At 39.9% G+C, this 24,938-nt stretch overlaps 2 pseudogenes across 2 annotated transcripts in view; one reads left to right on the top strand and one right to left on the bottom strand.

Annotated features, from left to right (window-relative positions):
• Positions 1 to 24,938, top strand: part of LOC307108109 (GTPase IMAP family member 4-like) — an 87,839-nt pseudogene that overhangs the window by 6,581 nt on the left and 56,320 nt on the right. The gene's annotated exons all lie outside the window — the stretch shown is intronic.
• On the bottom strand, positions 18,521 to 19,472 carry LOC307108624 (GTPase IMAP family member 4-like; annotated as a pseudogene). Its single transcript has one exon. The product of its transcript is annotated as a GTPase IMAP family member 4-like (transcript).

Here is a 24,938-nt window from a genome sequence, read left to right as displayed (position 1 = left end):
CAATACAGGAGCACCCAAATACATTAAAAAACTCCTAGAAGATATCAAGGGAGAGATTGACAGCAATACACTCATAGTAGGAGACTTTACTACCCCACTATCACCATTGGACAAATCCTCTAAACAAAAACTCATCAAAGAAACATCAATCCTAAATGACTCATTAGACCAGATGGAATTAATTGACATCTTCAGAACATTTCATCCCAACGCCACAGAATATACATTCTTCTCAAGTACACATGGGTCATTTTAAAAGATAGATCATATGCTGGGACATAGGCAAAGTCTCTTCAAATTCAAGAAGATAGAAATCATACCAAGCATCTTCTCAAATCACAGTGCCATAAAATTGGAAATCAACTGCAATAAAATCAATCCAAAGAAATCAAACACATGGAGACTAAACAGCATGCTATTAAACAATGACTGGGTTACCAGAGAGATCACGGAAGAAATAAAAAAACATCATGGTAACAAATGACAATGAAAACACAACAATCCAAAATCTCTAGGACACATCAAAAGCAGTCTTCAGAGGGAAGTTCATAGCTCTATAAGCCTACTGCAAAAAACAAGAAACAATGGTAATAAATTACCTAACCCTACAACTCAAAGAGTTAGAAAGAGAGCAACAAGAAAAGCCCTGTATAAGCAGAAGGAAGGAAATAATAAAGATCAAAGCGGAGATAAACGACATAGAGACCAAAGAAACAATACAAAAGATCAACAAAACCAAGAGCTGGTTCTTTAAAAGGATAAACAAGATTGATGAACCCCTTGCAAGGCTCACCAAGAAGCAAAGAGAGAAGACACAAATAAACAAAATCAGAAAAGGAGGTGAAATAGCAACAGACCCCACTGAAATACAAAGGATTTTGTTAAAAAATACTACGAAGAAGTCTATTCCAACAAACTGGACAACCTGGAGGAAATGGATATAGTCCTAGAAAAACACAACCTTCTAAAACTCAATCAGGAAGAATCTAAACAGCTCAACAGGCCAGTAACTATGGAAGAAATTGAAGCAGTCATCAAAAAGCTTCTTGCAAACAAAAGCCCAGGGCCAGAAGGCTTCACAGGGGAGTTTTACCAAACATTCAAGTAAGAACTAAAACCTATCCTCCTCAGACTATTCCAAACAATTCAAGTGGAAGGAACACTTCTCAGCTGCTTCCATGAAGCTAGCATCACCCTAATACCAAAACCAGATAAAGACAACACAATGAAAGAGAATTACAGGCCAATGTCCCTCATGAACATAGATGCCAAAATCCTCAATAAAATTCTAGCAAATCGGATCCAGCAGTACATCAGAAAGATCATACACCATGACCAAGTAGGATTTATCATAGGAATGCAAGAATGGTACAATATCTGCAAATCAATGAATGTGATATATCACATTAACAAATTGAGAGATAAAAATCACCTAGTCATATCAATTGATTAAGAAAAAGCATTTGACAAAATCCAGCACCTTTTCTTGATAAAAACTCTCAACAAGGTAGGAATCAAAGGTTCATACCTCAACATAATAAAAGCTATATATGATAAACCCACAGGTAACATCATACTCAATGGGCAAAATATGAAACCATTTCCCCTAAGAACAGGAACAAGACAGGGATGCCCACTCTCACCACTCCTGTTTGACATAGTACTGGAATTATTAACCATTGCTGGAAGTATTAGTCATTGTGACCAGACAAGAAAAAGAAATAAAAGGCATCCAAATTGGAAAAGAAGAAGTAAAGCTGTCCTTATTTGCACATAACATCATAGTGTACATAACAAACCCAAAAGACTCCATCAAAAAACTAACAGACTTAATAAATGAATTCGGCAATGTAGCAGGATACAAAGTTAATGCCAAGAAATCTATGGCATTTCTATACACCAATAGTGAATTTACAGAAAGAGAGACTAAAAAAGCTATCCCATTCAACCATCGCACGAAAAAAATTAAGATACCGAGGAATAAACTTAACATGGACGTAAAAGACCTATATGCGGAAAACTACAGGACACTGAACAAAGAGATAGAGGAAGATGTAAACAGATGGAAGAACATACCATGTTCATGGATTGGTAGAATCAACATCATTAAAATGTCCATACTACCCAAAGCAATCTATATATTCAATGCACTCTACATTAAAATACCAATGGCATATTTCACAGACCTAGAAAGAACTCTCTAAAAATTCATCTGGAATAAAAAAAGACCCCGAATAGCCACAGCAATCCTGAGAAAGAAGAACAAAGTAGGAGGGATCTCAATACCAGATTCAAGCTGTATTATAAAGCTACTATTCTCAAAAAAGCCTGGTGTTGGCACAAGAACAGACATATAGACCAATGGAATAGAATTGAGAGTCCAGATATCAACCCAACCACTATGATCAATTAATATTTGACAAAGGAGGCATGAATATACAATGGAGTCAAGACAGTCTCTTCAATAAATGGTGTTGGGAAAATTGGACAGATACATGCAAAAAAATGAAACTAGACCACCAACTTACACCATACACAAAAATAAACTCAAATTGGATACAAGACTAAAACATAAGATGGGGAACCATAAAAATACTAGAGGAATCCACAGGCAGCAAAATCTCAGACATATGCCAAAAGAACTTCTTCACTGATACTGCCCCTAGGGCAATGGAAGCTAAAGAGAAAATAAACAAATGGGACTACATCAAAATAAAAAGCTTTTTCACAGCAAAAGAAAACATCACCAAAACAACAAGAAAGCCCACTGTATGGGAGAACATATTTGCAAATATTATCACTGATAAAGGTTTAATCTCCAACATCTACATGCAACTTATACAACTTAATAAAAGGAAGATAAATGATCCAATAAAAAAATGTGCAACAGACCTAAAGAGCATCTTTTCAAAAGAAGACAGAAGGAAGGCCAAGAGACACATGAAAACATGCTCAAAGTCACTAATTATCCGAGAGATGCAAATCAAAACGACAATGCGGTACCATCTCACACTTGTCAGAATGGCTATCATCAACAAATCAACAAACCACTAGTGCTGGCGAGGATGTGGAGAAAAAGGAACCTTCATGCACTGCTGGTGGGAATGCAGACTGGTGCAGTCACTGTGGAGAACAGTAAGGAGTTTCCTCAAATAACTAAAAGTGGAACTCCCTTTTGACCCAGTGATACCAGTTCTAGGAATATATCCAAAGAAACTAGAAACACCAATCAGAAAGGATATATGCACCCCTATGTTCATAGCAGCACAATGTACCATAGCTAAGATTTAGCAACACCCTAAGTGCCCATCAGCAAATGAGTGGATTAAAAAATGGGTACAACCAATGACCTGCACCTTCCCTGAGGTTTGACGTTCTGATCGACATTTCTCAGTCTCTGGATCTGTTCTTGTTCATCAGTCAATGCCGTTCATTATATTTCACAAATGAGTGAGATGATGTGATATTTATCTTTCTCTGCCTGGCTTATTACACTTAGCATAGAGATCAACCAAGGGACTTGTGTGCATGCATATGAGCCTAATCAATGGACACAGACAACAGGGGGATGGGGAATGAATGAGGATGGGGGGAAATGGAGGAATAAAGACCCATAAGACAAATAATAATAATAAAAAAAGAGCCAAAACTGGTTTGGCTCAGTGGATAGAGTGTCGGCCTGCAGACTGAAAGGTCCCAGGTTCGATTCCGGTCAGGAGCATGTACCTTGGTTGCGGGCACATCCCCAGTGGGGGGTGTGCAGGAGGCAGCTGATCGATGTTTCTCTCTCATCGATGTTTCTAACTCTCTATCCCTCTCTCTTCCTCTCTGTAAATAAATCAATAAAATATATTTAAAAAAAAAGAAACTGTAAAAAAACAACAACTGGGGTACATCTACACAATGGAATACTATGCTGCGGTAAAAAAGAAGAAATTATTACCATTTGCAACAGCATGAATGGAACTGGAGAGCATTATGCTAAGCAAAATAAGCCAGTCAGAGAAAGATACATATCACATGATCTCACTGATTTATGAAATGTAAATAACTGATGAACAAAAACAGATCCAGAGACAGAGAAGCATCAATCAGACTGTCAAACCTCAGAGGGAACATAGAGGAGAGTGGGAGTCAGGGGGAGAGATCAACCAAAGGACTTGTATGCATACATATAAGCCTAGCCAATGGACACAGACACCAGGGTGGGTGAGGGCATGAGTGCGGAGGGGTGGGCAATGGGGTGCAAGGACACATATGTAATACCTTAATCAATAAAGAAAAAATATATGAAAAAATGCCAAAGGTTAAAGATAAAGAGAGAATCTTAAAAGAAACAAGAGAAAAGCAATCAGTTACCTACAAGGAAGCACTCATAGGGCTGTCATATGATTTCTCAACAGAAACTTCGCAGGCTAGAAGCGAGTGGCAAAAATATTCAAAGTGATGAATATCAAGACTTACAACCAAGATTACTCTAGCCATCAAAAGCTATCATTTAGAATTGAGGGTCAGATAAAGAGCTTCACAGACAAGGAGTTTATCACCACTAAACCAGTATTACATGAAATTTTGAAGCGCATTCTTTAAGAAGAGAAAGAAAAAAATAATAATATAAAAATATGAACCTTAAAAATGACAATAAATACATGTGTATTAACAATTGAGGCTATGAATCAAAATAAATGAACAATAAATCTAATGAACAGAATAAACTGATAAATAAAATAGAATCAGATGCATGGAAACATGGAACAGACTCAATCTCAGAGGTAAGAGAGGAGGTTGAGCAGAAAGAGATTAACTAAAAATCTTATATGCATTACCAATGGACACAGACAATTGGGTAGTGAAGACATAGGGTGGGGTGGGAATCAGGTGGAAGGGGAGCAATGGGGACAAAAAGGGAAACAACTGTAATACCTTCAAAATAAAGACTTTATATAAGAACAAAAATAAAGCTATCACATATGGGGGGGATAGACAGTATCTCATAAAATTAAAATGCAAACCAGCTATCCCATTTCTAGTGATTTTCTTAACAGAAATAAAAACATAGACTTGTATATGAATGCCACATAATAACCAGTATAATATTCATAATAGCTTACACTGGAAGCACCCAAATGTTCTCCAATTGGTCAATGAATAAACAAATTCTGGTATATCCATACTGTTGTGGGTTAAATTGTGCCCCCTAAAAAGAGTTGTTAAAGTTTTAACACCTGAAATCTCAGAATATGTTTTTATTTAAAAATAGGTTCTTTAGAGATATAATTTGTTCAGATGGTGTCATAATGGAGCTGGGTGGTCCCTTAATCTAATATGACTAGTGTCTTTACAAGAAGGACAATGGAGGCAGAGACCTGAGTGATAAGTACAAAGGCAGTGAGCACCAAGGATTACTGGCAACACCAGAAGCTAAAACGAAAGAAGCTAAGAACAGATTCTCTCCCAGAGCCCACGGTGATGGCATGGCCCAGAAGACACCTTGACTTCAGACTTCCAGCCTCCAGAACTGTGAGAGAATAAGTTTCTGTTGTTTTAAGTCACCCGATTATTGGTAGTTTGTTATAGCAGACCAAGGATACAAATACACATACTATGGACTTCTAGACAGCAATGGAAAAAGAACAAAAAGACATACATGCCACAGCATGGATGAATCTGAATAGAAATGCTAAGTGAAACTCATCGAGTACAAACGACTGCTTCTTCTACATCACAATAATATGAAATTCTAGGAAAGGAAAAACTATAGTGAGGATTATTTGTTCATTTTTCACAGAAATAGAACAAATAATCCTCACACTTGTATGGAAACACAAAAGACCTCGAGTTACCAAAGCAATTTTGAGAAAGAACAAAGATGGAGGCATCATGCCACCTTATTTTAAACTTGATGACAAAACTACAATAATTAAAACAGTGTGACACTGGCAGAGAGACAGATACATAGATCATTGAAACAAAATAGCCCAGAAATAAACCTACTCATATATTGTCAATTAATTTATGACAAAGGAGCCAAGAATATACAATAGGCAAACAACAGTCTCTTTAATAACAGATGTTGGGAGAACTGGACAGTCACATGCAAAAGAATAGAAGTTGACCACAGTTTTACACCAGATACAAAATTAATCAGAATGAATTAAAGACTTGAAAAACATAGACCTGACAATGAAACTCCTATACAAAAATACATGTGGTAAACTCTTTGACTCAGGTCTTGGTGTTGATTTTTTTAATCTGACACCAAAAGCAAAAGCAAAAATAAACAAGTGGGATTACAACAAACTAAAAAGCTTCTGCACAGCAAAGGAAACCATCAACAAAATGTAAAGGCACCATACTGAATGGCAGACAATATTTACAATATCCAAGCTCTGTAAAGAACTCATGCAAATCAATTGCAAAAACACCCAAACAATTTGATCTGAAATATAGGGAGAAAATCTGAATAGACATTTTCCAAAGAAGAATTTAATAAAGCTGTGAAATTAGAGCCCATTATGGTACAATTTGATGTCACTATAATATTCAGTTGTGGTAGGTTGATTGTAAAATGGGCAAACAATTGTCACACTACCTCCTGTTGGTGCCCTTTTACAATATGAATTTGTATCAGTTCCTATCCATTTCTGCACCTATTTTTTTAATGTATTGATTTTATTTTTAGAGTGAGAGAGAAACTAATTTGTTGTTCCACTTATTTATGCATTCATTGGTTGCTTCCATATGTGCCCTGACCTGAGATTGAACCCGCAACCTTGGGTAGAAAAATGTTGCTATAACCAAATGAGCTCCTCCACCAGAGGTATATCTGCACCTCTTGAAGCTTAAAACCTCAAAGACTTTGCAGCTTTGTTCTGGACAATTTCCGGAGTTGTAAACATTTCCTGTTTTCTTCACAATTTGACAAACTTTCCCAACCTATGTTTTATCTTCTCATGCATATAAAAATATCTATACCACTTTACTGGAAGTTAAATGGTAAAGAGACCATAGGACAATTTTCACACACATCACACCACCACAGTCCCCAGGAAGTCTGTGGTCTACCATTGATGTTACCCCATTTCTCAGAATATCTTCCCATACTTGGGAGTGTGAGCATCATTGCCAAGAGGTTTCAACCTGTTTCTGCAAGGCAGACAGGGATGAAGGATGACCTGGGGCATACCGTCCATAGTCAATACGATCTCTCTGTAGCTGAGGTGACCACAGGTATTGACTGGAGTACCCAGTAGACTGGGCTCCAGAAATTTCAGCTCCAATGCAATGGGACACCTGGGCTGACAGAAGGAATGAGTTGAAGATGTAAATATGAGACAGCTGATTCTATGGTCCACTCCATTCCCTCCAATTCAGAGCCCCACACTTGAAGAGGGGTCCTCTCTAAGGAGTAGAGCATCTCCGAAGGAAAACGTCTGCATTCTGACATAACAGCTCTCCTGCCCTGTCTCCTCAGGGAAATCCTGTAGTCACAACCCTCACTCCTTGCCCCCAGGTAGCTCCTCTAACAATTTACTCTCAATATGAAAGGCAATCAGGGATAACTGACATTTGAAAAAGAAAGAGAAGAGACAAAGATAACAAAAAAAAAAAGTTTACCTTAAAGGGAGCCATTAACTCAGGAAACAAAAACAGGGAAAAACTAAGCAAACAAATAAAAATAAACTCTTTCAGGTATTTAAGTTATTAACCATCTCACTGAAGTTGACAAAAAATACTGAATAATACAATATATATAATATTTTTATATATTTTATAAATATCAATATCAATATATATATTTTTTAAAGCATGCGTGAGCCAGCAATAAAATGAGCTTTCTCAACCGCAGAGCAAAGTGAAAGTGGAAACTCAGAGGCATAGGTGAAATGTAGCAGCTGGCTGTCACTCTGAGGGTACTTTACCAAACGTGGAGGACTTAAACTTTGCTCCTCAAAGCCACACTGACATGAGAGTCAAAGACATGGGCTGATTCAAAAGGGGTCTCAAAGGAAACTTTTACCATAAACCCCAAAGGGCTACCCCCTCAATAATGTCAGTGACTTCTTACTGGTGAGTGAAGGACAGGTTTGAAAAAGAAAAGGCCAGAATCCAATTTAACAGGCAAAAGATGCTTGTGGAGAAAACAGAGAAGAAAGGACCATAGAGAAAATATTTAAAGGAGTAATGATGGAGTGTTTTTCTGAACTGAAACACACCAATCCACAAATTCAAAAAAATCTAACAAACCCCAAGAAAATAATTAAGAAAGAATTCTCACTTCAACACATAAGAGTGAAACTGTAGGGCATCAAAGCAACAAGAAGATATTAAAAGTAGCCAGAAAAACAGACAGATGACCTTTGGTGAGGAGATGTTGGAACTGTACTGATTTTTTACTAGTAACAAAGGAAGTCAGAGAACAGGGCAAACAGATTTGCAATGTGTTGAGAGAAACTAACAGTAAACTGAAAACTCTATACTAAAGGAAAATAGCTGTCAGAAATAAGAACAAAACAAGCACATTGCAGACAATAAAGATGAAAATTCTTGCCACCAGCACAACCTCATTAACGGAATTTCTAAAGAATGTACTTGAGACAAGTGGAAAGTAATCCCAGATAGTAAATCAAGAGGTTCAAAGATTAAATCTAAAGTAACTTAAACTGTAGAAATAAGAAAATAGGATTTAAATATGATTTAAAAAGGAAAAAATAAATGGAAATGCACAATAATATATAGGTTGGGATGGAGGGTGGAAGGGGAATTAAAATGTTCAATTTGTTATATAAGAGGAAGATAAAAATATAGATAACCTTTAGATTTGACAAGTTAAGAATATATGTTACAATCATTAGGTGGCTACCAAAACATTAGGATAAGTGTGTAGTGAACCCCTTTCACGTCCTGCGCGGTTCAGGGTTCAGGTTCAGGGTTTGGGCTCTGGAGGAGGCTGCATGCAAATGAAAGAGACTAGCAAATATTAATTTGGAAATATTGGGGGCTAGGCAGGAGCCCAACTCAAGGGGAAGAACTCTGCCTTGCTCTGGCCTTGGGATGCCTTTTATTCAGGTTTGAGATATACCCATACCCTTTAGCCAGGCAATTCCAGTAATAGCCAATCAGCAAGGATTTACATAAAACTAAAAGGTAGAAGTTGCTTTAGCTACCATTGTCTCAACTAAACAGTGGGTGATTGGCTCTGACCTTTCCAAACTTCAAGGTTGACCGGGTTCTTTGTCCACATCTCTCTGCTAGTGAAGACAATGGGCTTCCATCATAAGTGTATATAATTTCCAAACTAGTAAAGAGAAATATAGAATGTGAAAACATACCCAAATAATCCAAATTCAACCACAAAGGAGAAGGAAAAAAGAATTATGGAACAGTTTGAATAAGTAGAAAGCAAGAAATAAAATTTGTATATGCATCCAAATAGATCAGAAATTATAATTATGATAAATACACCAACGGTTTCAGTTAAAAAACATGTACACACACATTTTTTCGAGTGGATTGCAAATAATTTTAAATCTAAAGCATGGAACCAGAGAACAGTTGGAAACAGAAGTTTAGGCAAATATAACAATGAAATTCTAAACTAAGAAGAACAAAATACCAAATGAAATAGACTTTTCATTCAATATTTATTGGGAAGCAATTATGTGCCAGGCACTGTTCTAGGCACTTGGATACATCAGCAAATTATAGCATATTGCTTATTTTAGATCTTCCAGTATTTCTTGAAGGGCCTGAAAATACATAAAAAAGAAAGTATAATTATAAATTCTAAAACATAGAATATATTGCCCTGGATAGTATGGCTCAGTTGGTTGGGCTTTGAGTCATGCATTGGAAGCTTGCTAGTTTGATTCCCCACAGGGCACATGCCTGGGTTGTGGGCTAGATCCCCTATGGTGACATGCAGGAGGCAGTCAATCAATATTTCTCTCTCTCCCTCTACCTTCCTAAAGATCAATAAAATATTTAAAAAACATATATGATATTCATTTATGTAAGAAATAACACCATACAGTACATAAAAAGGATGAGGAGTGGAGAAGGCAAGTTAAAGTTCAATAGTGTGGTGAGAGCATAGCTATAAAGCCCTGTTCACCAAGATCAAACATAGCCTTATATTTATATGAAGCACATAAAGAGGCATCACATTTACAAATGGATGTAATAAAGACAGAATATGCAAATTGACTATCACCCCACGACAAAGATGGAAGTGCCACAACCAATAAGGAGAGAATATGCAAATTGATGCAACAAACATGGTGATGGCCAGGCTGGGATGCTTGCGTCATCACCATGGCAATGACGCAGGTGTTCTGCCCTGCCCTGGCCACTCCAGGCCTCTGAGCAGCATGTGTGCACAGGTGCGGAGCAGCTGGGGCGGGGTGGGATGCCTGCTATGGGGGGGGTGGGGCATGGAGGGAGCTACAGGAAGGCGGCAGGGCCAGAGCAAAGGCAAAAGTAGGCTACAACTGGAGTGAAGGCGGAAGGCACAGCCAGAGAGAAGGCCCAAGTCCTGGATGCCAGAGGGAAGCTGGTGCCTGCAGCCAGGGAAAGGAAGGCCTATTCTTGCATGAATTTTCATGCACCAGGCCTCTATTTGAATCATAAGAGAAAATAGACAAATCTTCCTTTATGATGACAGGTTTGATACACATTTCTCAGTCATTACTAGAATCCTATTAAATAAAAGCCCAGCGACTAGAACGGTCTCTGGTCATTCTTTTATTTCTTTCTTTTTTGGCTTGTAAGTTGGTTGCTTAAGCCACCATTTCTTTATAGACATAGCCTACCTCCTGGTGGGGGGCAGGGTCAGCCAGGGTGAGGGAAGGAAGGAAGGCCAAGTGAGCAGTTAAGGGCGGTTAAGCAGCCAGGCAGTGGTTAGGGGTGATCAGGCAGTCAGGTAGGTGAGCAGTTAGGAACCAGCGGTCCCAGGTTGTGAGGGAGATGTCTGACTGCCTAAACCAGCAGTTGGATATCCTCCAAAGGAAGGGGTCCCCAATTGGAGAGGGTACAGTCTGGGCTGAGGGAACCCCACAAGTGCATGGATTTTGTGCACCAGGTCACTATTCGATATATATATATATATATATATATATCTGAACACATAATAATCTGGCCACTCAGTATATATATATATAGCCAGGGACGGTAATGTCATCACAACCGAAATGACCAGAGACAAGAACATATATATATACACTGAGGCCCACTGCATGAATTTCTGGCCAGCCTGGCCAGGGGGAGGGGACATGGGCTGTTGGCTGGCCTGCCTGCTGGTTGAACTCCTGGTCGAGGGGACAATTTGCATATTAGCCTTTTATTATATAGGATATACACTGAGTGGCTAGATTATTATACATTCAGAGATCATAATAATCTGGCCACTCTATATATATATAGCCAGGGACAGTAATGTCATCACAACCGAAATGACCAGAGACAAGAACACCACAGCCCCTCGCCCAAGCCAGCCCCAGCTCCCAACCCTGGTGGGGGTGTTGTTGGCCTGAAAACTGCCCATGGTCTCTCACACAGGCTGGCCCTATCCCTCAATGGGGATTCCCCATCGTGATGGGGGGCATGGCTGGCCTGCAAACCCCCCATGGCCCTTTGCCCAGGCCAGCTTATTCCCCCAGCTGGGACCCCAGACCCGGATCCAAGATCCCCATCAGGGCAGACCAGCCAGTTCCTACCAGTGCACAAGGCCTCTATCCTATATAATAGGATTGCTTTCACTATGTCCCATAGATTTTGGATTATTGTGTTCTCATTGTCATTTGTTTCCAGGATGTTTTTTATTTCTTCTTTGCTCTCTTTGGTAACCCAATTGTTGTTTAATAACATGCTATATAGCCTTCAAGAGTTCGAATTTTTGTAATTGTTTTTGTTGTAGTTTATCCTATCTAATAAAAGGGTAATATGCAAATTGACTATCATTCCAACACACAAGATGGCTGCCACCATGTGATCAAATATGGCTTCCCCATGTTGACACAAGATGGCCACCATAAGATGGCCAGCAGGGGAGGGCAGTTGTGGGTGATCAGGCTAGGAGGGGAAAGAAGTTGGAAGGGACCAGGCCTGCAAGGGAGGACAGTTGGGGGCAATCAGGCCTGCAGGGGTGACCAGGCCGGCAGAGGAGGACAGATGGGGGTGACCAGGCCTGCAGGGGAAGACAGTTGGGGAAGGACCAGGCCAGCAAGCGAGGGCAGTTGGGGGGGGTGACCCAGGCCTGCAGTGGAGGGCAGTTGGGGGGGACCAGGCCTGCAGGGGAGGGCAGTTGGAGGTGGCCAGGCCAGCAATGGAGAGCAGTTAAAGGCAACCAGGCCAGCAGGGGAGTGCAGTTAGGGGTGACAAGGCCTGCAGGGGAGGGCAGTTGGAGGGGACCAGGCCTTCAGGGGAGGGCAGTTGGACGCAATCAGATTGGAGATGGTACAGGCTGGGCTGAGGATCACCCTCCCCCCGTGCATGAATTTCATGCACTGGGCCTCTAGTTTCGAATATTATGCCACTGTGATCTGAGAAGATGCTTGATATAATTTCTATCTTCTTGAATTTGAAGAGACTTTGCCTGTGTCCCAATCTGTTGTGTATCTTAGAAAATGTCCCATGTGCACTTAAGAAGAATGTATATTCTGTAGCTTTGGGGTGAAATGATCTGAAGATGTTGATTAAGTCCATTTGAGCTAGTGAGTCATTTAGGATTGTTGTTTATTTACGGATTTTTTTTTGTACAAAGGATTTATCCAGTGATGTCATTGGGTATTAAAGTCCCCTACTCTGATTGTATTGCTGTTGATCTCTTTGTTGATATTTTCAAGAAGTATTTTTATGTATTTGGGTGCTTCTGTATTGAGTGAATATATGTTTACCAGAATTATATCCTCCTGCTGTATCAATTCCTTTAGTATTATGAATTGGTCTTTCTTATCTCTTGTTATGACCTTCACTTTGAGGTCTATTTTGTCAGATATAAGTATTGCTACCCCAAGTTTTCTTTCATTTCCATTTGCCTGAACCTTTTTTTTTTATCCCTTAACTTTCACTCTGTATGAGTCCTTTATTCTCAGGTGGGTCTCATGTAGACAGCATAAATATGGATCATACTTTCTTATCCATTAAACACTCTATGTCTTTTGATTGGAGCATTTAGTCCATTTATCTTTAAAGTTATTATTGACAGGTACTTATTTGTAGCTATTTCTATTCTTGATGCCTATGTTCCTTCTTCCATTTCTAATTCTTGTTTTTACAACAGTCCCTTTAACATTTCTTGCATTGCTGGCTTGAAAGTGATAAACTCCCTTTGCAATTATTTTTCCTTTGAAGCTCCTGATTTACCCTTCAATTTTTAATGATAGCCTTGCTGGATAGAGTATTCTTGGATTCAGTCCCTTGTTTTGCATCACTTTGTATACTAGTACTTCATTCTGGCCTGATGTGTTTCAGTTGAGAAATCATTTGATAATCTAATGGGAAATTCTTTGTAGGTAATGTTCTGTCTCTCTCTTGAAGCTTTTAATATTCTCTCTTTGTCATTTATGTTTGGCATTGTCTTGGTGTGGGTCTTTTGGGGTTCATTTTGTTTGTGACTCTCTGTCCTTGTGTGATTATTTTTCTTCCCCAAATCAGGGAAGTTTTCTGCCATTACTTTTTCAATTAGTTTTTTTGATCCTTACTACTCTTCTTGTCCTTCTGGCACCCCTATTTTATGTATGTTACTTTGTTTCAGTTGTCCCAAAGCTCTCTTAGGCTCTCCTCCTGATTTCTAATTTCTTTCCCCAGTTGCTGTCCAGTTTTCTCCAGTTGCTGTTCAGGGTGTGTTTAACTACCCTATCTTCTAACTCACTAATTTGGTCCTCCACTTCTTTTAGTCTACTGTTGAAACCTTCCATCATGTTTTTTACTGTAGCTATATCACTTTTTATTTCCGCTTCATTCTTACATAAGTTGTTGATTTTCTCATCCATCTGGTTTATGAACTGTATGACCCTATTCTGAATTATTTTCCTGACATATTGCATGCCTCCGTTTCATTTAGTTCATTTTATGGAGATTCCGCCTTTTCTTTCCTTGGGGGGTTGTTTTATTGTCTCCCCATTTTTGCTGTCTTTTTCTGTCCCTGTGCACCCTGCTTGGGGTTTGAGAGGTTGTAGACCCTATCAGAGAAATTGTCCAGAAATTGTTAGCCCAAAGCCTGGGTCTGCCTTGAGTCTCACACTTTTATTGTCTCTGCTCTGAGTCGTATCCACTTGTCCAATGGATCTGGTCCTTCAGTTGTCTTCTTCAGAAGCTCAGGGTGGTGGGAGCGTGTGCACAGTTCCTTTAATGTGTGATGCCATTGAGGACCTTGAGCCCTCTGGCATGCAATTTGCTCTGCAGCCCTGGCACCCATGGCAGGGTGGCAACATAGGTCCTTCTGGCAGTGCACTTGCAGGGTGGTCCTGTGGCCCCTGGATGGGCACATCAGCTTGTTCCATGTTGCCTCCTCAGTGCTTTCCTATGGCCCAGAGTGAGGTGTGTGCTGTGTTGCTCCCGGTATTTCATGCAGGACTGCCGCAAGTGCTGGGTAGAGAGGGTAGGGGTTGCTCTGGGTCGCACAGTCCTGTTTTCTTATAGCTGTAGTGAGACATGTGTTACGTTGTTCCAGTTTGCCCCTCGTCAGTGTGCAGTGGAGGCTGGTTCCCCTGGGTCACTCAGTCTGTGCTCCCCTTTCACCCAGAGTGAGGGGTGCATTGGCTTGCTCCAGATGTCCCTGGTTGGACTGTCCTGGGGATGGCATGGAGTGGGCATGGGTTTCTCTGGATAGCACAGTCAGAGCTCCCCTGTGGCAAGCTCTAGGTTGCTCCGGGTGACCCTGACAGCAGGTCCCTGTGCTGGGGATAGTGTAGGTGCCGGGTAGCTTCAGGTCAGGCTAGCAGCATGGTTTTGGGGTCTGTGGCAGGGGTGGGGCCCAGGGTTCTCCCTGGCTTGCAAACACTGTGGAGTCTTGGAGCCAGATCTAGGACATGGGTTCCAGTGGGCTGGTGAGAAGGCCTGGTGTGGGAGCTCACTCTGGCTTGGCATGCTCCCTGAAGACATCTGAGAGCCTGCTGGGAGGTACTGTGCCACTCACTGCTGAAGCACAGTGGTGGTTCCACATGGGTTATGCCTGGCAAGCAACATTCTCTACGCATCCTCTGCCCTTTCTTATTCAAAACTAGAGGTCCACTGCATAAAATTTGCACACTTGGGTGGGTCCCTCAACCCAGCCTACACTCTCTATCAGTCCAGGACAACTTGGGAGATGTAGCAGTGTGCCAAGTGGCAGGCAGCCAGGTAGGAGCCCAAATCAAGGCTGAGCACCACGCTGCTCACACTGTGCCTGCTGCCACTGCTCGGTAGTGCTGCCATGGAGTTGGGAGAGGCTCTTGATGCCATGGAAGTTGCACTCACCAGACATTAACCTGGCTTCTGGCTGAGCAGTGCTCTGCCTGTGGGAGCACACTGACCATCAGGGGCCAGCTCCTACATTGAGTGTCTCCCCCCTTGTGGTCAGTGCACACCATAGCGACAAGTAGTTCCAGTTGTTCCATCATAAAGGTTGCTTATATTATATTGAGATTGTCTTCTCAACTGTGATTAATTTGTTAACTCAGGGTGGATATTCTTGGATTTAGTTGCTTTTCTGGCCCTAGGAGGAGGTCCGTGACACTGCCGACTATTCAGTCACCATTTGTCTCTCTACTTCATTTTGTCAGCTCCCAAAATACTGGTTATCGCATGAGGACATAAGTTTCTCTCCTGCCCTACTCACTGGATATTTTATCTATGGACTCAATCAGTGTATTGAGTCCTCAGTACCCAGCTTCTGCATCAAAGAGACCTTTTCCAGAGTTTGGTTGCACAGGCTGCAGCCCAAGTACCATATAGATGAATTTTAAAAGCCTTTGACAAAATTAATTGCTGTGAACGATAAAAACTCTCAAGAAAATAGTGATTGGAGGATGTTTGCTTAATATGATTACACACACACACACACACACACACACACACACACGTGCGCGTGCACACACACACACACCATATACTCCTGTTTTCCAGTATCTCACTCACTTTACAGGGAAACACTAAAGGCATATCATGGAACAAAGCAAGCATGCCCTTACACTTCTATTCAATGTTATAGTGGGGGTTTTAGCCAATGCAATTTGACAAGATAAATCAATTAGGGGCATAAGGATAAATAAAGAAGTGATAAAGGAACTGTGGTGCATCCATAAGGTGGTATACCATTCATCAGTAAAAGAGAATATCTATTCACAAGCAAGTTGAATGATACTCAAATTCATTATGCTAAGTGAAGGAACCCAGTCTCAAAAAGGACTTCATTTTACTTTCTCCATATTCTCAATGTCTGGTATGAAATCTTTCACCAAGTTCAAAGAATCACTGATTGTTAGTGAATGCATGAATACTATAAACTATCAAAACACTTTTCAGAGAAGGGAACATGCCTCATTCTTCCTTCATATTATCCACAATGCATGGTACTTATCAAGACCTAATGTCTTTCTTCTGCCCTGAGAAACAAATGTGCAACACTGCTCTCAGGGTTTTGTACATGGGCTACTCACCTTCTCACATCTTATCAAGAGCAGAACTTTTTACTTTGCCTCATCTAAAGCATTAACCTGAATGCAAGGGTAAGAATAAGGTAATGAATTTACACAGAAAGTAGCACAGAGCACTTAAAGACTTTTTTTCATATTAAGCCTATATTTAATTTTTTCATGCTAGGTATGTGTGGCTCTTTGGTTCAATATGTGCTTCTAGAAGTTCCTGATACAAGAGGATGTTAACTTCCAACCTCAGAATTTTGTGTAAAACTCCAATGAATTTTAATAGATACAGTGCACTCCATATTCTGCAGAGTGAAATCAAATGTGTATCACTGTGAGTGACTATTTCTGAAAGAATCAGTCACTGGTGCTTCCTTTAAGTAATCGTGGAACTCCATGTCGTCCAAGTCATCTTTCCAGGTAAATAAGTTAATCATGTATGTCATATTCTTGAACCTTTTCTAAGTTTTGTTAAATGTACAACCTAACTCCATTTGTGTTTGGGGGAAGTAAGAGATAGGTATATTGGGGACAAAATGGGATGTGACATGGAAAAGCCACTTTCAAGATGGCAGAGCAAGGACAGTGGCATATGACCTCTAGGACATACTGGTAGAACATGGCAATGTGCTTTGTGAAAGCCTATGAATTATTAGGGTAAGAGTAGCTATTAAAAAGGATAAACTTCAAAAACTGTTATCCATATATTAGAGGAATCTTCCCTCTCCCCCGCCCCCCAACCCAGGAAACTCACAAAGATCTAAGAAAGCTTTGCTACACATAAATTATATCAGCACATAATGAATGAATCCAAGGAGAAAGTGGTTTCTGGTGGGCAGAGAGATTAAGAATCTGGTTCAAATGGAGAATGGAGGAGATACATAGTAGGGTGTAGACCAAAGCAAGTTCCAAAATAATCTTGAATTGTTATCAAAACGTAAAATTAATCCCTATACTCTTAGAAGTATTGGTGATATTTTATAAGGTAAAAGAGATTCCAGTTTTTCACAAATATGAGAGAATAGAAAATTTTTATTATAGTAACAATGAGTAAACAATTCAAATGTGTGGAAGGAGGAATGTGGGGATGACCCACCTAGCAGTAAGTAATCAAGTTGTGGGGTGATGGATGTGCAGTGGCAACAGTTAGTTTCACAAGAAAAGAAGAGAACTAGTTCTTCATCAAAGTGGCTACATTGAGGTTGGTCAACAACTTTCTACAGAGACATCTGAATATACCAAACATTGTTTTGTTAACTGTTGAATCTCTTGTCTTTTGCTCTTTCTGGTATTTTACTTAGTTGAGTTCTGAGAAACATTTTCCAGACACATCTTTGTTCTCTAGTGGGAAGATGATAAGAAACAATTTCAGTCCTTCCATAAAAATTAAATTCAACAAATTTATGTATATATAGAAAGAATTCCATAAGCTTCTCTATCTATAATTTATCTAAGGCAAATAATTTATTTCTCTAACCACATGTGTAAAATGAGCATTGTGATCCTAAAGATAAAAATAAAGAGTAGAAGCCACAGGTGGAGATTATGCGCCAATCTAAAAATAATCTAGAAGAGGAACCTTTACTAAGGATAAATATACAAGGCTTGGGGTCATGGTCTTTTGATCTCCTGCATTCATTTTCTCTCTGTCTCTGAGAGTTCAGAAGATAAGAAGCATCCACACTTTCTGCTTTGGAATTTTACACATTGAGAATGTGGCCCTTCACTCTTACATTTAAAAAAAAAAATTCTACTGATTTCCAAGGCAGAACTTTACTACACTCCCCTGTCCTGAGAGCTTGGGAGATAAAAACAGAGAGTTTTGTCTTTAGGGAATTAGTTATATGGGGCAGATGCACCTGGAAATACACAGGAAATATAGACAGATTTTCATTAGCCTAATCTTCCTTGAACAGAGATGAGATTTCTCTCCAGATTACTCTCAAACTTCCCAAGATTGAATCAAGCATCCCGTCTTGACTCTCAACTTCACCTCTGGCATTTGGCTGCCAAAAGGAGTAGTAATTCTCCCTTTCTTCAAATTCGCTCTGCATTTCTGCCTTTGTCTTTTCCAACTCCAGTTTATCCTCCAGCTTTCTGATTTTCTCTTCATACTCCTCTCTTAACTTTCTTTTATCTCTCTTCATTTGAGCTCTGTATTGTTCTTGTTTTACTTGAATCTGTTTCTGAATCTCCACCTTGGCCCTTTGGTACATCTTATTAGTGTAACATCCTCTCTTGTTCTGCAACACCATGAGCTGGACAAGGTCCAGTAGCTGTGTCCTCTGATCCACCTGCTCAGCCCCTGTTGCTTTATTGTTGAACTCACTGTGACAATCCTTGAACTGCTCCATCAGATCTTGAATGCCTTCTGGGGCTTCCTTTAAGCAATCATGCTATTCAAGTCATCTTTCCAGGTGAATAGGAGAATTATGTATCTCCTGGCTTTGGGTCCAAACATTGATAGCATCTTCTTCATGGCCTTTTGTTCTTCCTTTGTACCGGCCCAGCAGGACCACCAGGAGCACAGTGTGAGGCGTGGTGGAGGTCAGGAGGATGCAATTAGCAGCCTCACTTTGTGTGTCAGCATCCAGTTCCACAGTGTCAAAAATGCCAGCTGTGTCCACAACGACAATTTTTCTCCCATTCCACGTGCTGTTCCCTTTCTGACAGACCTTGGTGACAGATTTTGCTGCAATTCTGTAATGAAATGTTTTTGTTTTTTTGCCCAAGGATGCTGTTCCCTGTGGCACTTTTTCCTGCTCCAGTCTTACCCTCTAAGACAAGTCTCAGTTGTGAATCTCTGGGTTCTTGATTTCCAAGCCCTGAGACATCACAAAACAAAACCATACCATTAGGATTGACTTCCAACCTTTCCCACTGAAGTGACTCTGCCCAACTGTGTCCTTCTCTATTGCCCACTAGTGTCCTGTCTGTGAGCAAACTCTGCACTCACAGGAGGTCTATAGAACCCTTGGGCTTGACCTCTCTCCTAAAGGACTTGGGGAACTCTGGGCACTTCTCAGGGGTCCCTTGGGTTAGTCACTCTGACCTTTGGAAGCTAAGTGCTCAGGGATGAGGGAGCTAAATGGTTCAAGTGAGAACTCTAAGCTGCTGCTGGCAGCTATTCCCCATAAATTAATGTAGGAAGTAACACAAAATCTGACTTTGGGTCATCACAGTGGGAACAACCCTCACCCTATGAATATTCAAAATGGAACTTTTCTTCTTCCCATTAAGAAGCTAAGTAGCTCGAGTGGTTGAGCATTGACCTATGAACCAGGAGGTCACAGTTCAATTCTATTCAGGGCAAAGGCCCAGGTTGCTGTCTTTTTTTTAAAATTTAATAAATCTTTATTGTTCAGATTATTATAATTGTTTCTCCTCCCCCCCCCCCGTAGCTCCCCTCCACCCAGTTCCCACCCCACCCTCTGCCTTTACCTCAACTGCACTGTCCTCATCCATAGGTGTACGATTTTTGTCCAGTCTCTTCCCACACCCCCCACACTCCTTTCCCCCTGAAAATTATCAGTCCACTCCCTTTCTATGCCCCTGATTCTAGTATATTAACCAGTTTATTCTGTTCATCAGATTTTTAATTCACTTGATTTTTAGATTCACTTTTTGATAGATATGTATTTGTTGTTCATAATTTTTATCTTTACTTTTTTCTTCTTCCTCTTCTTAGAGAATACCTTTCAGCATTTCATATAATACTGGTTTGGTGGTGATGAACTCCTTTAGCTTTTTCTTATCTGTGAAGCTCTTTATCTGACCTTCAGTTCTAAATGATAACTTTGCTGGGTAGAGTAATCTTGGTTGTAGGTTCTTGCTATTCATTGGTTTGAATATTTCTTGCCACTCCCATCTGGCCTGCATAGTTTCTGTTAAGAAATTAGCAGACAATCATATGGGTGCTCCCTTGTAGGTAATTAACTGTTTTTCTCTTGCTACTTTTAATATTCTCTGTCTTTGCTCTTGGCATTTTGATTATGATGTATCTTGGTGTGGTCCTCTTGGGATTCCTTTGGTTTGGGCTTCTGTGCGCTTCTGGACTTGTAAGTCTATTTCTTTCACCAGGTGGAAGAAGTTATCGGTCATCATTTCTTCAAATAGGTTTTCAATATCTTGCTCTCTCTCTTCTTCTGGGACCCCCATAATTCTGTTGTTGGTACGCTTGAAGTTGTCCCAGAGGCTTCTTACACTATCTTCAATTTTTGGATTCTTTTTTCTTTTTGCTTTCCCAATTGAGTGTTTTTTGCTTCATTGTGTTTCAAATCTTTGACTTGATTCTTCATTTCTCTAGTCTCTGTTGGGTCTCTGTATAATATTTTTTTATTTCAGTCAGTGTATGTTTAATTTCTAGTTGGTCCTTTTTCATATCCTTGAGAGTCTAATTAAATTTATTGGCCTTTTCTAGGAAATTCTTGAAAAACCTTATAACTGTGGTTTTGAACTCTATGTCCAGTCATTTGTTTTCCTCCATTTCTTTTGTTTGTGATCTGTTTCTTTGTCTCCACTTTTTCACTTCTTCCCTGAGTTGGTAGGGTGGTTTTATGTGTTAGGTGTCCTATATGGCCCAGTGGGTCAGCCTCCCAGTTACGTGAGGTGGACACTCTTGGTGCACCCCTTTGTGCACTGTGTGTACAGCCTTGTTGTAGTTAAGTCTTGATTGTTGTTGGTATCACTGGGAGGAACTGACCTCCAGGCCAATTGGCTGTGAGGACCCGTTATGTCTATAATGGAAGAACTGCTGTGCTGGAGACACGCTTATGGGGCAGAACTTGCTTCAGTGGGTCTTTGGTGCTCTCTGAGTCTGCTTCTTGAATGTGTCACTTATGGATGTGAGTAGTTGAAATCTGATGTCGTCTCACACTGACCATTAGATACACTAGCTTCTGGATCTCCAATGGGGTGCAGGTCAGCTACTGTCTGAGGCCACCCGGCAAGAGCTACAGCAAGAACTACAGTTTTCTCCTCTTTGCTTGTGGTTTGGAGGTTTTGGAACTGTCTGACCAGAGCTGCAGTTTGTTAGGTTAATCTGTGATATGGGAGGCCATTCATATGCAAAAGCTGCTATGTGGAACTTGGGTGGGTTTGTAGATTGTGTGGGGCGGGGTCTCAGGGAGTCACTAGGCTAGGGCGTGGCAAACAGCGATGGCTGCTAGTCAGCCTTCTCTGCATCTCCGTGTTTCCAAAGTCCCGTGTCCCGAGCCCCAGCGCAGTAAACAATGATTGCTGCGCACACATCTGCAAGTAAGCTGTCCTCATTTTCCGACCCGATGGAAGACAGTCCAGCTTCTCCCCGTAGGAGTTTGGGAGCCCAGCGTCTCCCCAGGAACTTGAGTTCAGAGTAATTGGGAGCTTGTCTCCCTTTGGGTTGAAAAAAGCAGCACATCCAGTCGCCCGCCGCCAGCCCAATTCGCGTGCCTCCATACCTCAGCTTTTCAGTGCTTGTGCACATCTCAAAGCTCTTTCCTCTTTCCTTCTAGTTGTAGAACTTCCACTCAGCCAGCTTTCCTGTGGTTCTGGGTGATAGACGTTTTGTCTTTTAGTTGTAGTTTTGAAATGGTTGTGCGAGGCAGCAGTTTAGGTGTTTACCTATGCCGCCATATTGGTTTTTCTGAGATCCCAGGTTGCTGTCTTGATCCCCACAGGGGGATGGGGAGGAGGCAGCCAATCAATGATTCTCTCTCATCATTGATGTTTCTAACTCCCTCTTCCTTCCTCACTGAAATCAATAAAAATATATACTAAGAAAAATAAAAATAAAAATAAAAGAAGCCAAGTAGATGGGTGATTCAAGCCATCCCACCCTTGTGGGAAAGAAAAGGGCACATGAGCAGGAAGGCAAAGTATTCCTTTAGATTTCACATATGCAGCAATCTTCTCAGGGTTTCTGAACCACAGGAGAACAAAATGCCTTATTTTAATGTTACCACCTTACCATAGAAATCAATGAAGTTTTTCTATTATAAACTAATAAGTTGAAGATGTATAGACAGAAAATATTAACAATTCTCTGGAGTTACTCTAAAGTCTCTTGATACATAAATAATAATAATAACCCATACAGAGTAACATGGGTAGAGTTTTACTTTCTTAGTTTCACTTCTGTGGGCATATTTACTTCCTAGGACACTGAAAAGTTGATAACAGAACAACTGAGGCTACAACCTGAACGATGTTTTAAAGATCACTATCTTAAGTTAAACACCAAATTATCTATATAGCTCTTTTCCTATTTCTATTTAGTAATTCTCTACTTATATTTTTAATGTGTCTATAAAGTTGAAGTCTTCAGAATTTGTTAAGCTCAGGCCTGGACCATGGAAGACAACCAACAACCACATCTGAGGGTCTGTTTCTCCCAGAAGAAAAACCCTTTCAGCACTGATTCCTCAATATAGGAGCACCCAAATACATAAAAAACTCTTGATGGACTTTAAGGGAGATGTTGACAGCAATGCAGCCATAGTATGGTACTTTAACACCCCCAGACATCACTGGATATGTCTAACATACAAAAAAAATTAACAAGGAAACAGAGGCTATAAATGACACACTATATCAGAGGGATATATCGGATATTTATAGAACATTTCTCCCCAAAGCAACAGAATATATATTCTCCTCAAGTGCACTTGGAACAATCTTAAAGATAGACCACATGTTGGGGCACAAAAAAAGTCTGCACAAATTCAAGAAGACTGCTGTAATACAAAGCATCTTCTCAGATCAAATGGCATGAAGTTAGAAATCAACTACAATAAAAAACAACAACAACAACAACAACAACAAAAACACACCCAAAACACTAAAATACATGGAGGCTAAATAGCATATTATTAATCAATGAATGGTTTACCAATGAGATAAAACAAAAAATTAAAAACTTCCTGGAAACAAATGAAAATGAACCCACAACCACCCAAAAGCATTGGAACACAGTGAAAGCAGTCCTAAGAGTGAAGTTCATAGCACTACAGGCCTTCTTCAAGAAACAAGAAAAAGCACTAATAAACTATCTATCCCTAAAACTAAATTAATTAGAAATAGAACAGCAAGAAGAGTCCATAGGAATTAGAAGGAAGGAAATAATAAAGATCAGGAAATAAGTGACATAGAGACAAAAAACAAAACAAAAAACAGTACAAAAGTTCAATAAATACAAGAGCTGTTTCTTTGAAAAGACAAACAAGATTGATTAACCCCTAGCCAGATTCATCAAGAAACAAAGAGAGAGGACCCAGATAAATGAAATCAGAAATGAAAAGAGGCGATATACAATGAACACCACAGAAATAAATTTCCAGCAAATAAAAGTCCCGGACCAGATGGTTGTGTAAAATAATTTTACCAAACACTCAAAGAATTAGCACCTATCCTCCTCAAACTATTCCAAAAAAGTCAAGAGAAAGCTCTTTTTATGAAGCCAGCATTATCCTATTTCCACAACCAGCTAAAGACACTACAAAGAAAGAAAATTCCAGGACAATATCCCTGATGAACACAGATGCTAAAATCCTCAACAAAATATTAGCAAATCTGATCCAGCAGTATATTAAAAAGGTCATACACCATGTTCAAGTGGCATTTATTCCTGGGATGCAAGGCTGGTACAATATTCTTGGTGACCCTGGCTAGAGGTTTATTAATCTTGTTTAGCCTTTCAAAGAACCAGTTCTTAGTTTCATTGATCTTTTGTATTATTATTATTTATTTTTTTTTTACTCTATGTCATTTATTTCTGTTCTGATCGTTATTATCTCCTTCTATCTGCTCACTCTGGGCTTTTCTTATTGCTCTCTTTCTACTTCTTTGAATTGTAGAATTAGATGATTTACTACCATTATTTCTTGTTTTTTGAGGTAGGCCTGTGGAGATATAAACTTCCCTCTCAGGACTGCTTTCATTGTGTCCCATAGATTTTGGATTGTTGTGTTTTTAGTGTCATTAGTTTCCAGGATGTTTTTAATTTTTTCTTTGATCTCATTGGTAATCCAATCATTATTTAATAGCATGCTATTCAGATTCCAAGTGTTTAAGTATTTATTGTAGTTTATTTCTAATATTATGCCATTGTGGTCTGAGAAGATGCTTGGTATGATTTCAATCTTCTTGAATTTTGGGAGACTTTGCTTGTGACCCAATATGTGGTCTATTTTTTAAAATGTCCCATGTGTACTTAAGAAGCACATATATTCTGTGGCTTTGGGGTGAAATGCTCTGAAGATGTAAATTAAGTCCATCTGATCTAGTGAGTCATTTAGGATTGCTGTTTCTTTGCTGATTTTTTGTCTAGAGGATTTATCC

Source organism: Cnephaeus nilssonii (genome assembly GCF_951640355.1).
Source record: "Cnephaeus nilssonii genome assembly, chromosome: 12".
Classification (NCBI taxonomy): domain Eukaryota; kingdom Metazoa; phylum Chordata; class Mammalia; order Chiroptera; family Vespertilionidae; genus Cnephaeus; species Cnephaeus nilssonii.
This window is presented reverse-complemented; position numbering and strand designations above follow the sequence as displayed.